Source organism: Anas platyrhynchos, chromosome 2, assembly GCF_047663525.1.
Source record: "Anas platyrhynchos isolate ZD024472 breed Pekin duck chromosome 2, IASCAAS_PekinDuck_T2T, whole genome shotgun sequence".
In the NCBI taxonomy this organism is placed as follows: Eukaryota; Metazoa; Chordata; class Aves; order Anseriformes; family Anatidae; genus Anas; species Anas platyrhynchos.
The window spans coordinates 135,868,186-135,885,758 of record NC_092588.1 but is presented as its reverse complement, the minus strand read 5'-3'; the positions used below and the strand labels follow the sequence as shown (position 1 = coordinate 135,885,758).

At 38.7% G+C, this 17,573-nt stretch overlaps 1 protein-coding gene across 3 annotated transcripts in view; it reads left to right on the top strand.

The window, feature by feature from the left end:
* The window catches only part of CDK14 (cyclin dependent kinase 14), a 335,682-nt gene extending 318,380 nt beyond the window's left edge, over nucleotides 1–17,302 (top strand). For all 3 annotated transcript variants that reach the window (XM_038173994.2, XM_021271226.4, XM_021271225.4), the window contains one exon: nucleotides 13,034–17,302. The gene's annotated coding sequence lies outside the window, so the exon portion shown is untranslated. The remainder of the gene's footprint in view (nucleotides 1–13,033) is intronic.
* The last annotated feature ends 271 nt before the right edge of the window (nucleotides 17,303–17,573 follow it).

Genomic DNA, 17,573 nt, shown 5'->3' with positions numbered 1-17,573 from the left:
TATACCTGAGATGACTTTCTTAGTGTCTACCTGCAGCAATGACAAGTTCAGAGAAGTATTAGGAAATGATACCAGGAAACGGAGAAATCCATCCCAATCAATCAACTGCAGACAGATCTAAATCAAACGCTCTTGGATGTGTGTGTATTTATCGTCTAATGGCTGCAAAATCAGAACATCGTGCACCAGTAAGGTGGCTAGGTTCTGTCACTATTCATATAAAGGCTTACATTTCATATAGGTTTCATTCTGTGACAAACCCAATATATGAAGTTCCTGCTGGGGTTAGAGATGTAATCGCTTCTCAGGCCCCAGTGGTAGCTTCTTTGTCACTGCCTGTGCGAGGCCTGAACACATCATTTACAGACAAAGAGGTAGCTTAATTCTTTGTTCAGGTTTTACAAGTGAGCGAGTTACTAATTTATTCATATGTAACTGTTATGATCTTTGATACCTAAATTACAGTGTGTTTCAGGATAAAATTAAAAGAAGGCCATAGTGGTTTTTTTTGGAAGGGCCTAATGATCTGAGATGATAGGCTGTGTTTATTATTTTAAAGTGAAGAGGGATAATTGTATACAGGAAATCACAGTATCTGCTCATAGAGAGCAATGCAGTGTTCTCCTGGTGCATCTATTTCACCTTCTTTTGAAATTAGACCCAGAGCATGTGTCACAGAAATGCTGGATATCGTTCTGTATTGTTACTATCGGCCCATCTGTTCTCCCATTTCTTTCTCCCCTTTCCTGTAACCATTTCCAGCCTCGTGACTTTGATATTTTTCATAGAGACTAACTATACTTTACATGACTCATAAAATGAATACAAGCTAATCAGACAGATTGAACTTCAGTCACCATGAACAAATGAGGACTTACTGGAGCGCCGTGCTATTCAGTAGTGCTAGAGAAGTTTCAGTTTGAGAAAATCCATCGTAAATGAATTTATGTGCCCACCCAGATTTATTTTAATTAAAATCATCCATGATTCTTGGCTGTTGCTTTGACTACTAAGTACTTACAAATAAGCTTAATAGACATGTTTGTTTTTTCCACAGCTGTAAAAATACATATTCTGCTACATGATTGTTTTTTTATCTGATTTATTTAAATAGAGTTAGGTAAAGATGCAGTTTATAGGGAGGTTAGAGAGTCAAAATCCTATTTAATTAACTTATACCCACTTGGGAAGCAGCCAAGGTAAAAGAATGCAGTGAAAGTAAGCTTCAAATAATATGAAATCTTTGAAAAGGTCTAACCACCTTTGGTGAAAGGCTTTCCTGTTCTTAACCTTGTGTCATTTAAACTATTTAAATGAGCTATGCAAAACCTTACATTTATAATGGTGCCTCAGAAAAAAAAAAATGAAAAAAAAAAAAAGATTAAGTATTTCTTGCAGTTACAAGAAAACAAAGTCTTTAGTACTCTATCTAACCATGATCCTTGTTTTTGCATACCACAAAATGCATGGTATGTTACACCTGATTTGTTATCTACCATTTCTGCCACACGTATGAAACCCCTTGAGTGTGTGAGTGCTTTTTCAAAACATGTAAGTCTTTCAAAAAACAATCAGGATTGTGAGGACAGCCTCTGTAATATTTGAAGGAGGCCTGATTTTCAAAGGGTGTGGTTGCTCCACATTTTATAAAAGTTGTGTCTGTGAGAAATAACCTCATGGTGGGTTTCCCAAATCATGCGTTGCGTTTGAGTGTCTTAGTCATACATGTGGAAAAGGCTCTTACCGCAGTCAGAGTGGCAACTGTAAGAAAGAAAATGCTGCTTTGTGATCTCTTTATACACTAGATAGGAGATCTTCACTGCTGTGTTGATGCTCTAAAGAGGTGCCAATTCTGGAACATTTTTTCCATTTAATGCCACAGAGACCAGACCGCACTGTGGAAATATTTCTGTTTCAGTGCTCCATATGGTTTTGTATGTAAAAATGGGATTGACAGGGAAAAATGCAGCTGGCCTGAAGCTGCCAGTAACTGTTTCTAATGTCACAGATTTTCAGCAAGAATTCCAAGCGGGAGTTGGATAGATGAAAGGACTGCAGTAAGTACTAGCAGAGCCAATAGGGAATGAGCATGGAGGCAAGCAATATTCCATATAGACACCAAAGCATTTCCTAAACTGAGTTTTTTTCTCCTGTGCCCCATTTGAGTCTTAAGAACTGTTGGGTTGGGCAATGATTCAGGCTTGGAAAGGTCAGCTCCAAAGACTTCCTGATCTCTCAGTCAGTAATATCATATGACATTCATGGTGTGGGTGGACGCATAGCTTAAGAGCTTTGGACATAATGGAAATTTGGAAATATATTCCAAAATTTAAATATATCTATTACTTAAACTTGACATTAATTTAATATACTGCAATTGTGGGAAAGAGCCTTGTGATTCAGCATGTGAGGTCTACATTCTGTTTAATTTTATGTGTGCTTAAGGGTTGCAATACTGTCCTAAAAATTTTATTTTAATTGACATGACTATTTTGGCATGATGATCAGTCTCTGAAATCCACAGCAGCAAATAGACTGTATAACCAGATGGTTCTTACAAATAGCAGCTTTCAGCTAGAAGGATCTTTGCTATCCGGAATGTGACTGTAGAGATGTCTGTGTCCAGCTAAAACAAAGGCTGTTATAACTCCACATTCTGGATTAATTAAAAATTCTCTGCTGGTTTGAAAAGTAGATTCCTTTTGGAAATAAACTCTAGGAGAAACACTAAAAAAAAAATAAAATACAGGTGAAAATGGATTTTTTTTTCCTTCTTTCTTGTTTCTTCTCTCCCCGAACATTCATTCTCTCTTCTCCAAAGAAGAGCTAACAAACATAGCTTAATCCCAAACTGTCTGTAGCTACTTTCAGGCTACTACAATGGTTTTTAGTAATGATAAACATTCAAACTTTGCCTTCTTAATGTTTAGCATTTATCTGTGAGAACTAAGGTAATTTGTAGTGTTGTGGATCCCTCACAGAAGAATCTTTAAGTTCCCAGGACTCTTTGCTTCTTTAAGTCAACCAGGAAAATGGTCCACACCAGTCTCAAGACTATGTCATTGCTACTTTGCACTGATTTGCACTGGAAGCAGTAGATTTGTTCTGAGAGCACTTATCTTTTGAGAAGTAAGGTGTAGTTTTAACAATCACATGTATACAAAGTGCCCTACTTTTAAGTACATGTGAGTACTTTAATCTTCACATGACGTAGTGCTTGATTTGGGGGATAAGGTGAATACAAATGAGTCATCTGGCAGGCATTTAGTCTATCATATGTCACTTTCTCCAGTAGACTGTTCCAGCAGGGTACAACCTGGCAGCTCTGTGGCAACCATGGGGATAAAAGCCATGACAGAGAAAACCAGGAATAAATTTCTTCTGGAAGGGGGGAGAGGAAGGAGATGGTCTGATATATCATCACATCTTTACTGGGAGTTGGCCAACTGTTCAAGTTGATAAATAGCCCCGTTAAGTAACAGTGACCCTATTAAATAACAGTCCTGAGATTGGCAGTCAGTAAGTTTCATTCATGGTATTTAGATTGGGGTATAGTTGATCTGCGCTTCTTCGCTTTAAGCTAGATATTAACATACAAAGAATCTGAAGTTTTTCTGTCCCATCTAAAGTTTCTAAGTTCTGGTTAAATATGATTTGAAGCTTCACAATTTGTTTAGCATCTCCTTGATATGTTGGCAGGCCAACATATTTTTATTGAAAAAAAAAAAAAAAAAAGAAAACCAACCAAAAATATCCAAGAAACATTCAGTCGGATGCATGGGCTCTCAGCCATCTCTTGTTTGCTGCTCCCTTGAAACAAGTACAGGAGATTATCCTTATTAGGCAATCTTAAGGGTATTCCCAGATATTCTGAGTATAGTTTTCTTCCTTTCTAATTAGTAGGTCATTATGAGTCTTCTGTCTGCTTCCCTAAGTGGCCAGCTAAGGCAGATTTTGCTGTGTTTCTGGACACCTGAAAATAATTAGCCATTTGTGAGTTGGCAGGTGGCTTCAGACTTCAGAAAGTGAAGCTTTGCTATGAGTAATGCACTGGGGAACTGCTGTTAATGAAAAATAAGGATGTAATTCCATGATTTTGTCTTTGCAGGCAAAAACAGCATGATAAGTTTCTGCCTAGCTCTATCCAGGCCCTTCCTTCCTGCTCTCTTACCAGTTTGCAACCCCTCTGGTTGTGCTGGTGCAAATATTTATAAGTTTCTATCAAGCTGGATCACTGAGAAGATCTCAGTTTAAAATAATCCCACTGCTGATACTTTAGTTGATCTAGTGTACAGAGTCTGATGTATAGACAGTTCTATTAGGAGAAGTGACAGGGACACAAGGTTTGTGGGAAGTGGAAATTTCGTGACTTTTCCCCAAAGATAAAACATTGTGTACAACAGCTCGGCTGACAAACTGGTTGCTTGTGCTTGAATCTCCAGCCCCTTTGGCTGTTCAGTTAAGTGAGAGATTGTGATTCAGAAATCTCTTACCTGTTCTTCCTGATGCTCCTTTTTCTCCAGAGATTCAATCCAGTAACCTGTATGTTAATGGCTGTGTATTGCCTTTGAACGTTTCCTTTTTCTGAAACCATGCTGAAAGATTCTTTTTTTTTTTTTTTTTTTTTTTTTTCCTTTCTGTCAGTTATTTTAATTAAGCTATACACAAATTTAATTCAGGCACAGCATTTACTGATGCATTTCAGCTGATGCTACAGCTGAGATATGGATCCCACTGTGTCAAACATTAGCAAAAAGTAGGGTTAGGCTCTTTCTTTGTAGATCCAGGAAAAAAGCATTTCTCCAGTTCACATTCAGTCAGTTCTTTGGCAGGCTTTTTTTTTTTTTTTTTCCCAAGTATCAGAGTGAGAAGCATAATGATTTAGACACATCACATTAATCACAAAATAGAGAGAGAGGGGAGGGGTGGGGGGCTTGTTTGGGTTTCCTGCATATTGGAATCTAGAGAATCTTTGGCTTACGTCCTGCAGTTTTTCTACTGATGTAATCACGAGTGAAAATTTATGCCTTTACAGGGACTGAATTTGAGAAGAGAGAAATTTTTAAGCCATTAAAAATATAAATAACAAACTGAATCCTGAAGCCTTTGGAGAAGGAAAAACAAAAATTAGGGTGTAAGAAGTTGTAAGTATTTGGCTGTTTGTCAGGTTTGAGAAGTATATTCTTGCAAACAAACAGCACTAATATTTTTCTGGTCTTGATGTGTACTGAAATCCTCAGCTTTCTTTTTTGTTTTTAATAAGGTTTCTGTGGCTTTGCTTGCAAAATATATTGAGCTCAATAACACTGCTATTTTTGTAGTATCTTCGTCTGAAGTATTAGTTTTCCCAGAGCTCGCTCACAGAGGGCTGTGCTTTATTCTCAAAAACTAGAAGACATGTAGTAGATTCAGTCCTGGCCATTTTTCATGTGAAGCCTTATTCAAATGGTAATTGTAAAAGGCTTTGTGGACTTTGTTCTCAACTCAAAGAAAAAAATTCAGCTGTGGGCAGCTAGGGTAGTAAAGAATTTTTGCTGAAAGACTTGGAGAGAACTCATTTGGAAGTTACCACAGCCACTCAAAAGTTTAAGGTATACCTACAAATCATCTGTGAAACCGATCAGTTACCAAATGGCATTGGAAGTGAATATTGGTAATAAAATATTACAGTAATAATCAGAATTTGTGTTCCTTTTTTCCTAGAAATACATAGTATGAAAGAACTAATTCTAATACTCTATGTGCAAAGTATGCCTGGTTGGTTTGCAATTATTGATATGCATATATGCTACTTAGCAACTAGCATAGAATTTAAGGGTTAGTCTTCACTCTACAGAATCAGCCTCCCACACTGGGCTGTCAGATGCTTGTTCACAAAGTTCTAGGTGAAGGAGGACTCTCACTTTGGATTCTTAGTGCACATAAAGGCACAATTTGGAGAATTGATAGGCCAAGTAAGGATTTCATCAAGCTCCAAAGCTTGCAGCTGTTCTAATTACACTTTTTTGTTAAATTTAACTGTATTTATGTAATTTGAACTATTGGTTGCTTTAGCCAAAATTGGGCACTCATTTTGGGAGACACTCTAAACCCAGAAGCTGGAATGTAAAACAAAGCCCCGGTTACAAAACAAAGGTTACAGAGGGATAAAGTGACTTGCTTGTGGTGACATTCAGTAGATAAGTCAAAATCTTCTTTTCCCACTTCCCAGCCCATTATCCACTGAGCCGTGGACTGCTCACCTTTAATAAGGTTATGCCATGTTGTTTAATGTATGTATGCTCATTAAATTGCTTTGTTTAAAAATTTGTGTTTCTACTCCAACATTTTATTTTCTGACTAGTTTACAGTCCTTGTCCAGCACTCATCTCTTCTAGGGTCATCCCCTGTCACCCTCCTTGACACTAGACAGTGCTCCTGTGGTCACCTCACAAATTCCTTTACTTGCAGTTGCAGTGATCTGCCCAAAGACAAAGTCCATCTGGGAAAAAAAATTGGCAGGAAGACAAATTCTGTAAAGAGTCATGTGTTTATATACAATCTGTATTCTGATTCATACATTAGCACTCTATAGAGGAATATAGAGCAATATTTGTTGCTGAAGATAAGTCTGGATGTATATACGAGAGTGTATACGAATAACAGCACAGTAACTGAGACACAGTAGAAAGTATCTAGGAAAGGGAAAAGAGTTAGAAAGTGGGGAAAAAATACTAAATGCTTTGTTCCTTATTTGTCAATTGTGGTTTATTTTTAATGACTGATAGTAATTATTATAATGTATAAGTATCTCATACAGTACTATTGTGAACAGCCAACAGTTACCAAGATAACCCAGAGGTGTAATTTGAATATACAACAAGATTAAACATTACTGTATAAATGTAAAGTGAATTGGGAAAGACATGTATATGTATAAGGAGAGGAAGATGAAGATGTTCTCTGTTTTGTCATTATAAAAAAAAAAAAATTGGAAGTCACATTCATACTGTGTTTAGTAAAGGAGGTTGTATCTGATGATTTGGCCATGCCAGTATCTTGCACATATTTAGCTGAGGCTTCTTTAATTCTTTGATACAGCAAAATCTTGAATTGACACTGTAAACTGACAATGTCAACATGGGCTTTGGCACAAGCTGAAATTAAATTGATTTAATAATCAACACCTTCATTAGACTCCTGAAAATTCCTTTATAGCCACATGCATCTATCTCAGTGAAGAGGATATTTTATTTCAGTGCTATTTTAGCCGTGATGAAAATCCACCATTTTTCTGTGTGTTACAAAGTGTTTGAGTTCAGGAATCACATATCAGCCCATGGCAGAAAATATTTTCTTCCAACCCTTCTCAGTCTGTAAAAAAACATAGGTTTTCTAGTGTCATCTTTTTTTCCTTTTAAATAAATTTTTAATGACAGCCTTAAGTCTTGCCTCTCCAGTGTATTTTGGGGCATGGGTAACTAGATAAAGCTAAAGCCCAGCAGAAAGCAATTGTAGTAATCTTATATTGAACTTTAGTGAACAGTGTTCCTTGGGAACCACAAACAAGGTGTAGTCCATCGAAGAAAAGCTTTCAACAAAGCCAGGCACTACATTGAAATAATCTTTGAGCTAATACCTCTGAAAATATGCAGGGAAACTTTACAGGCAGCAGTCTTCTGAGCCTTGTCCATGGGGTAATTCAGAGCCCAGGCTAACAATACTGCAGATCATTTATTTTTCATATATTAGAACAATTGTGTTGCTGTTAAATCTCACACAACTAGAAGTTCCCTGAGAAACAAAGCACTTTAAACATGACAATTCCATATTTTAAAGCATATATGTATAGAAATGTCTTTATATGCATCCATGCCTTCCACACACACTCAAACATACATGTTATTTGTACATTCGTGTTTATTCACATATCTTATTGACACAGATATAAAATGTGTATGTATGTGTGTATATATATACATGTATATATATATATATTTGAAGGGGAAAAAGAATTTATGGGAGGCTGGCCAGATTTAATTTGTCTGCTTGTATTTAGCACTTAAGGGCTTATATACTCAGTTTGCTCAAAAGAGTGAAGAAGTACTCCTTGCTTATGCCTCAAATCAGAAATGCATGAAGTGCAGCTGCAGAGATAATACATTCTCCCCAAAGGCTTTGGCTGAGCAAATTAGGTGTCAATGGGGTGCCTGCGCAGGCAGTACTCTCTCTAATTAGTCTCTTGAGCCTAGTTGGTGGCGGGTATAAGATGATCTAATCAATTGGTCTGTGTCTGATGGTACGTGTAAAAATCCTAGCAGGCAGAGCTGTCTCCCACAGGTCACTCACCTGCACAGCGGGAACGCTCATTTTCATTTTTCATCTCTTCCATCACATGATGCTGACAGTTGGTTTTAAGAAAATTGAATCCAAAAAATATCTAGTTCATAGGGCATGTAGGTCAAAATAAAATTGCATTATGGGTATTGGTGATCCAATTAATTAATATTTATAGCAACGAATTGCATGTAGATATTATCTGAGTGCAAATAGTATTGATAATGTTTGGTTAGGTTTTTTAAATGACTTCTCTAACAAAGAGAGGAATAAAAGCTGTGAGGGAAAAATCACCTGTTAATAGTGTACTTTTTTTTTAGAGAGGATGAGCAGTGGCTGTGTTATGTGCATGTCTTTTGGAGGGAGAGAAAGAATATATTGTTGATGATCTTAAATACCCCCACATTTCGTCTCGTAGGAACACAGTATCTCTAGTTGTCAGCCCACATTTTGATTTTAAATCTGGTGTTGTAAAATGAATACTCTTATAATAATGCTAAATCAGCTGCCACATAAATAGACATGCACTCTGAGTATGCTTTGCATGCTAAGGACACTGCGGGAGCACAGCTCCACCCTGTTTTATAATTTATACAAAAACTAAAAGCACCTAGAGAAGGATGCTGATGCTGCCAAAAAGAACATGTATTGAATTGGTAATTTGCATTTTTAAAGGAAAGGGCATTTTATTATTAATTAAAAGGAAAATATTTGGGATGTAAGGGCTCTTTGGTCACCCTTCTCTGCTTCATGTCTTGAGAGCATGATTAATGTTTACACTATAAGCTTTAGTGTTACACCAACAGCTACTCTCTTCTGACACTGACCACTGCCATTTTAAGGTGTGTTAACACCTTATTTTGTCCCACTTTGGATCTGTGAGAAACAGGATGTATGCAGCAGATGATTTCTCTAGATAACAAACATACAATTGAGTTACTTTATTTAGGTCACTTGATATTTCAGGCACATCATTAACTCGCTGTTATCATCATTGTCATCTTCTATTAAGTTTAGTGAAAATCAAAACTGCCTGGACCTGTGGTGAAAAAAACACAAGTTCATTTTTAAGACAGTCTGTTATATTTCAGGGTCCTTTTAAAAAAATAAATAAATAAATAAAAAGAAAACAGAGAGATCTGAAAGAACCCTATTTTGCTCTTGGGAAATCACAAGTTGTAAATATCCCATTTAACAATTTACGCTTTTATAAGCAAACTGTGACCAGAGGCCATAAACACAATCTGCCAAGTCACCAAGCAAAACTTTGATTTGTATGATCAGGAAAATGTATTAAATTCTAAGCAAGGGTATTTCTAAAATATAACTTTAAGAATGAAAACGTGGAATACCAAGTGACCTGGCAACTGAACGGCAGCACTGTATGGAGAGTCATGCTTCAGGAACTGCCTCAGGTCTTGGTTGTGTGAACAACCCATGTTTCACTTTGACAGCCTCACTGGGGAAACAATGTTTTGCTTTTTTTTTTTTTTTTTTTAAAGGGGTTCTCAGCCATATACAGTTTCATGTTTGTGTTATTTTGGATTTTCTGCGGTGGACAAGTAGACACCCTCTTCCTCCAGTTTAAGGGAGGTATCTACTTGATGTTACACAGTGAGTCTCATTGTAAACCAAACAAAAAGACAGGGAAAGACATCTTCTGTCCCATAGCACAGCAGTTACAGTGCTTCTCTGAGAGGTGGCATCCCTGTGCTCAGTTTCTTCCTCTGCCTCAGGACAGGTAAACCTCAGTTTCCTATTTCCCAGGTGAAGGCGTTAATCATGAGGGTGCTTCGAGGTATAAACAGAAGGGATTTCACCTGTTGACCCCACTTTGAATCAACAATAATCATTCAGAGAATTAGGGGCTCCAATACAAGCCTCAGATACTCTCAGTGTATATATTCCTAACCATCAGGCCTGTTCTCCGTGTCAAAGCTCACATAAGGATTTTATACAAAGTAGAATTACCGTGGCAACCATGCTCAGAGTTCAGCATCAGAAGGACCTGGCCACTGGTGGGGATGGTGGAAGGTCTTCATCCATCCCTGCTTCCCGAACAGGGCAGGCAGTGCATCTGAATGCATCTTCACACAGACTGTGATCGCCAGCCGTTCTGTTTCTCTGGTTATGCACTGTCTTCTAGTTTTCCCCCAGCCAGATCCACCTGGGAAATTTGGAATGAAATCACCTCTTCTTTTTTTTTTGTTTCACTCCCATTGAGTTTATTGTTTGATCTAGACCTTGTTCCGCGTTGATGCTGGCAGTGGTTGCCAATATGCTAAGGTTATTCCCCATGTTAAATGGTGGCAGCTTTGTTCATTTCTAGGGAAGCTTTTAATGTTACAGGGTTTGATTCTGAAAGTGCAAGCTTCTGATGAAGGTATTCCCCATCTCCTAGGCCCAGGTCCTGCCTTGGAGAATGTGTGATCAGTTTTGCATACAGAGCCAAACTTGAAGCCAGAAAATGTAGTATTGTCACTGGAAAATTTTAGCATATCTCTGGGAGAAGTGTCATGCTGAACTTCTCTGAAAAGTTTTTTGAGGTCCACTGATGGAAAGGAGAATGTTCTCTGTAATTAATATAATTATCTAATTAAAATGCAGTTTTTCTCCAATCTGAGCAATTTGGTAACTCCAGGAAAAGTTCTTTGTCTTTTATCCAAATCATTTTGTTACATGTCCTAGATGCCCCTGCTGGTTATGCCAGGTGCTGAACTCTAGCAATTTGGGTTTAGCCTGAAATCAAGCAGCTGTTCTGGATCTGGACAGTCGTAGTTTTAAACTGCAAGCTCACTTTTCACAGCTCTACTGTGGGTGGCGGTGGTGGTAGAGAATGCAAGCTTGACATTGGATGGAGTCTGGGGAGTTTCATTGCTTCTTTCATTGCTTTGGGGCTCCAAAGAGGTAATCCCTAAAATGTATTGTTGGTTTGGTTTGGTTTGGCTTGGTTTGGCTTGGCTTGGGCAGTAGTGGCAGCAGTGTTTCCCCGGTAAGCAGTTGTGAACCTCTGCATTTGATGTGAATCACTGCTTTTCTTTTTGAGCTTATGAAGGGTAAATTGAATGGGTCAACTCTAATGTATTCCTTGAAACAAGATTGACTGGGGCTTCAGCCAAACTCCTAGACCCTGGGGAAAGTGGGACTTTCATGTGGAACAGACATTCCATGCAAGCTCCAAAGGCATTTAGGAAACAACCCAAGCAGGACTCAAGAGGTGGTAGACCAAGCTCCAGGAGGGCCCAAGATGCTGCCATGCATCATTAAGAACAGGCTTTTGTTAATCCCAGTCAGGTATTCTGGCACTTGAAGGGCAGAAGAAGAGCAATAAAGAACCATGACAGGAACCCTGGAAATTATGAAGTGTAGATGCTGTGTAGAGATTAGGGTGTTTTGATGAAAGCCACAATTAAAATATTATACTTGAAACTGCAATTCAAAACTGATGTCTTGTTTTTCTCCTGCTTTTGAAATGAGGGCTAGGCTAGATTCACTGGCACCTGCATTCAGTTTGATTTAAATAGTTCTAGGACATGCTAATACAAACCAGTTCTATGCTTGATGAATATTTAATTTTAAGTTTTCTTTTTCTAAAGTGCTAAAATTCCTCCGTATCTGACTGTCTTCCTGCAACAACATTTAAAAAATGTAGCAGGTTTGTAATTATAGTCTTTGGTCTTGAAAATCCCTGTAAAACAAAGATATTTGAACTTTGTAAAACTGCAGAATTTCTCAGCATTATCAGGAAATGAAGTCTCACTTTATTACTTGGCAGAGAAATCTACTTGGACATTTATTAAGAGCTAAATATCTTAATTACAGAATCCCTCTAATGGCTCCAGTCCATCCAGCCTTTATCTGGCCCTCACCTAGTTCACCTTCAGTTGTTAGTTTTGTTTTAAAGTGATGCTTCCAATGTTCTTGGCCTGCCTCCTGGTTTGTGTAAATCTCAGGGACATCGTGGTACATTTCTGCAAGTCCAATCACAGCATGAAGCCTCTGTAAACAGCAGTCATTAGCAGAGTGAAAGATAATGTAAACGAAACTCTTGGTGTAATGTTTACTTTCTATATATGAAAGGAGTGGATTTTGATATATTTTTATAAGTAGGAAAACACCCAAGTAAAAGGGAATGTGTTTAAATGCAGGGCACCAAGGAGCTCCATAACCTGGCTGTGTTTACAAAAGTGTCCGTGCCACCTCGAAGTACCTCAAATAACTCTTGGGAAGCAAAGCTGAGGGAACCTTTTCATAAACTGGTCACAAGCAGTGCTGGGAAGGCAATCACTAGAGTCTCCGAAAGAAAAGGGGCAAAAAGAGCTCATAAACTCCTGAAGCTGTGCCAGCATTTAGCAACCTTCCTTTGCATCCGTGGGGTGTGACCACCTTTAGCAGAGCCAGCTGTCTATTTATAGCCGCCTGTAATTTCCATGGAGAATGTGAATGCTGATGCCACCTCTGAAGATTAGCACTCGGGGCAGATATATATGAATATGGATTAATATATCCCATTTAGGTAACCACCCTGCAAACATCGGTGTTCTAAGCTCATTTGCTTGAGGTACCAGCTCTGAAAGTGCTTTGGATGTCTGTCCTTTGCTCTGAGCTGGTGTCTTCATAACCGGCTTTAGACTAACCTATTATTTACCAAGTAAAAAAAAATCATTTAAAAATGCAAGTCGTGAAGCTTATTATAATTTATATTGTTTCCTTACAGGATTAAATTTACCAGTTTGGAGGAGGGAAACAAAAACCTAATGAGGAGGCCGACACCAGGAAGGAACCATGGCCTGTTTCCTTTCTTTCTCTGTGGTGGATTTCATTCAAAAGAAAATTGAAGCTGGCAAGACCCTGTTTTTCCCTGCAATTTATTTAAAACCTTGCACGTGTTTGGATACCTTGTGATTTCAGAGAACTATGTGAAGATTAAGCTTTTGCTTACTGATACATGGCATGTACTCTTTCAGTCTTTTGTGTTTGATTTTGTTTGATTTTCCACTGCAGTGCTGCATCTTTGTAAGGATTTTTATGCTTTCACCAGCAAAGTCTTAAATACATTAAGACAACACATTTGGTGTTCACACTTCTTCAGTAATGACTGTACAAAAAAAAAAAAAAAAGAAAAAGCCAACGGTGGCATAAAGGACTGTGTGTTTTCTTTGAGAGTTGTGCACATTTTGCAACCAATGGGAAGACAATTTCTGCCAGAGCAAGCCCAACTTGTCTGATCGGCTGACAATTACAGCACCTTGCCACTATTCCTGAAGTGTTGGGTTATTCCTTTTTTTTTTCATTATCTCCTCAGACCATTTATATCCATATTAAAAACATGGCAATAATTGCATGTTTATTTCAGTACTCTGAATTTGGTTACTCTGCTTAGGCTATGTAGCATGCCAGTTTTCAAAATAGGCCTGTGAGAAGGACAAAGCAAAAAATGATGAGATATACTCAGCTGACAGATACAAGACAAATTCTTTAAGGTTTTACTCCCATTATGCATATTTCTTTCTTTGATGGGTCTTGGCTAACATCTCTGTTTTTCCTCATGTTATTTACCTTTCAGAAAGTTTTCTTGAAAAGAAAACAGAGATGCTGAAACTGTTCCATTTAATTCAAGGCAGATACTAAGGTACAGAGAAACTTTTGTTTAATGAGCCATTAAATCCAGCTGTGTTATTTTGCTGCTTACAGAGTGAAATGGAGAATTTTCCTTATCCCAAGCTGTTTGCTGTTCCACACCAAAGCACCTTTCAAGTTATTTTCTATAGTTATCCTGATCTGATTGGAAGGCACTGCCAGATGACGTGTCTTTAGATCGCTTTTCTGAATGAATCATTCAAATGCAAACTTTGCAAGAAACAAAGTTGTGTGATTTTAGAAAAGGAAGCCCCTGCTACATTGTGTTTGGGGAGAACATTGTGTTGAAGGGTGGAATAAACCTGCCCTGATCATAATACAATGCTTTGCATTCAGAAAGAGCAGGGTATGGTGCAAAAACCACTGCTGAGTTATGCTCCTGCTAGGACAGAACCGCTTGCTAGGCAATATTATTCTACACATAAATTTGACATCCTTTGCTTGCTGGGTGCATTGAATTACATTTTAAAGAAATGCAGTAACACTTTGGTTAGTTTTCAGTGTTTAAAAGGAGGGGAAAAGGATTTGTGCTACTGCCATCTTATTAAACTCCAGCGGTGTTTAACAAGAAAAGAACACCCAATAAGGCAAATCCTTGAATGCTCAAGTAGCTACGAAAGGCCTCTTAATGAACTAGGATATGAGTCTACACTTTCAAAGAGTTGAACCGTGGAAATATTCTCAATATTTGCACAGCCATTAAAACACAATTTTCCCCAATGACATCTCTGTTTCAGGATCTGGTAAAAGCCATCTGAAAGCCACTTTCAGTCACAATCCTATTTAGAAGTTACTACAATTTTTCTCCTGCATTTCTGAAGGGGGAAAAAAGTGACCACTGAACTTTTGACTTTATCACACACTGAAACTGCCTTAGACGTGGTTTGTTTGGGTTTCATGTTGCTTTTTTTTGTAAGAGAAAAGTCTTTTATACATTATCTTTGCTACTTAAATTGTGTGCAGTTTGATGACTAAAATTAGCTATTTTTAGAAAAAAAAAAAACTTGCTGCAAAAATCTGAAGAATTTTTGAAAATGTAACAAAGATTTCAATTAGGAATATAAGGGTAGTTTCATAGACACATCTACTTGGCAGCTTAAATCGGGAGGCAAGCAATTATGCTGCTCAACTAAACATCTGAAGGTTTAATATAGAGAGTAATTCCCTAACTGTTCCCACAAGCCTAGCACATTGCTATCCGTAGTGAATCACGGGGTATTTGCTTAAGGTATGTGTGTGCGTGTGTGTGTGTGTGTGTACACACACGTGCGTGTGAGATTATCTTCTCTGCCCCATTCCCACTTTTAAGCAACCGCTGAAATAATTAAAGTTCATCCACACATCTTCAAACTCAGTTGCCCGAAGGAAAGTGCATAAATACCTAGGTTCCTAAATAGTAACTTGATTTTCAGCACTAGTGGGGTTATTTCAGCTGCAGATCAATTAAGGGATGACTGGGATTACTTATGCTCCTCCTTTCGGGTTGTTCTGATTCCCTGTGGTGACTTGGGTTTGCTGTCACCAGCAGAGGCACTGAGTCTTGGGGGTGTGCCCGCACCAAGGGCAGCTGGGCTCAGCCAGCTGCTGCCATTCACGTGAGTGCTGCATGTTCATCCAATCTTCTGGGAAACCTCAATTTATTATTTTTTTATCACTTTGAGGAAGTGGAAGCTCCTTTGTCCAGGGAGCTGACTGTACAGCCTTATTTCCCCTTTTCTCTTTCCAGTAGAGCCCCTACCTGCATCGGTAACCTGATTTGACACCCATCAGTTAGGATCCCCTGCCCATCTCTCCAGCATCTTGCAGAAGTGAGGTTCTCCCCATAGCTCTTCTCAGTGCTGATGAGTGGACCTTTTAAATCCCATCAATGCTCTTGGTACAACTTCAGGGAATATCAGTAGTGTTACTCTCTTTTTCTCACATCCTTCCCAAACCAGTTCCCTGCAGAATCTTCAAAGGGACAAGAGAAATTAGCCTGGTCTTCCAGACATGCTGCAGGTGCTGGGAATGCAGTTCTTTGTGCCATCAGTAGTCAAAAGTTGGTTTAAATGGCCAGTAGTCTGTGCAGCCCAGTCCTTGAGGAACTGCAGGACTCGCTTGGAGTTGATAGCTGGAAGCAGTGTGACTTTTTTTGTCTCACCACTTGGCTGGGCCCCAGGAGATCCTTCCTGATGATGCTGAGATGATATGGCTTAACTGCCAGAGGGAAGAGCAGCCACAGGGCAGCAGGTACAGCAGGCAGATAGAAGTGGGAAGCACATCCTAACAGCGTATGATACCTGATATTAGTTGACTGGGGAGGGAAGATGGTGACAGAGATGGTCTGCATGGTACGGAGGTTCCTTACGAGTTCAGGTTCCCAGAACCTGACTTTAAAAGCCAGCCATCTGGAGATGGCTTTGTCCCCACTCGTGCTAGGCTCAGAGCAGCTCTAACCCACGCCCAGCAGGCACAGCACCAGTCAGGACACACCAACGCTGCCAACATTACATTCTTGTGTGGTGTCCCGGGTCGGTTGGGTTTTTTCGTTTCTCACTATTGTTTTTAAACAGAACCATATTTTAGGATAACGTCAGTACATGCAACACTGAAAATTCAATCTGCAGTAGACAGAGGCACTGGGGTTTTCGTTTTGTCTTTGTTGTGCAGGGGTTCTGGACTTCAGACACCTGTGGAAAGAAGTTAGGGTGATAAATTCCCTGTGGGCTAGTGGGTGACATCCACTCCTGTGTACTCTGTGTCAGTGCACGCAATTGAATGTGGTCAGTGCTCTGGTATGCTCACACACAAAATACTCATCTGTGAATACTATTGGATTTTGTAATCTTTGTTATATAAAATGTTTAGGCTGTACAGACTGGGGAGCAAAACACTGACGCCCCATATAAATAGAATTATGTTGCATTACTGAGCATAACAAAACTCTCCCCTACCAGCGTTTAGGTGGAGTGACCGTATGTTACTGCCTTGCATTTTTCACATAAGCAAAAAATCAAAAAGTAAAGGATGCACTAAAAATTCCCATCCCCCCAGATGCATTTCAATGGTGCTGCATACAAAATCCCAGCTTGCCAGCTTCCACGTGGATTTTTGTATGGTGCACTAAGAGGTGTTCTTTTTTTAACGAATAAAAAGGGGAGGGCTGGTACATGAAAACAATGTTAATGTAATTAAATATATATATATATACTTCAGAAGAACAGCATAGTAAGCAGTACAGTAAAATAAATGTTGCATTATTTGTTACACCTTGTAATTTGTCTGTATTATGAAAGATGTAATGGTTTGTCAGCTGTAACTGTTGTTTTCTTGTAACATCATATTGAATAAAGTGTAGCAGAATCTCTCTTCTCCCTCATATATGTGATCTAGACCACATAAAATCCCTAAATCGGGGAATAAAGCCTTTCTTTTATTTTTTTGTTCTCCAGAAAATGAATGAGGAAATGTTTGTAAACAACAGATTTTTATGGAAAGAAAAATACTTAGAAGCAGGCAAGCACTTAGGCAGTAATTAGTTGAAAAGATTAGGCATTGAATCAGCCAAACACATGAGCTTAATCAAAACTACAAGGCAGTTGCTGGCTACACTGGGCAAGGTTTTTAGCGCAGTGTGT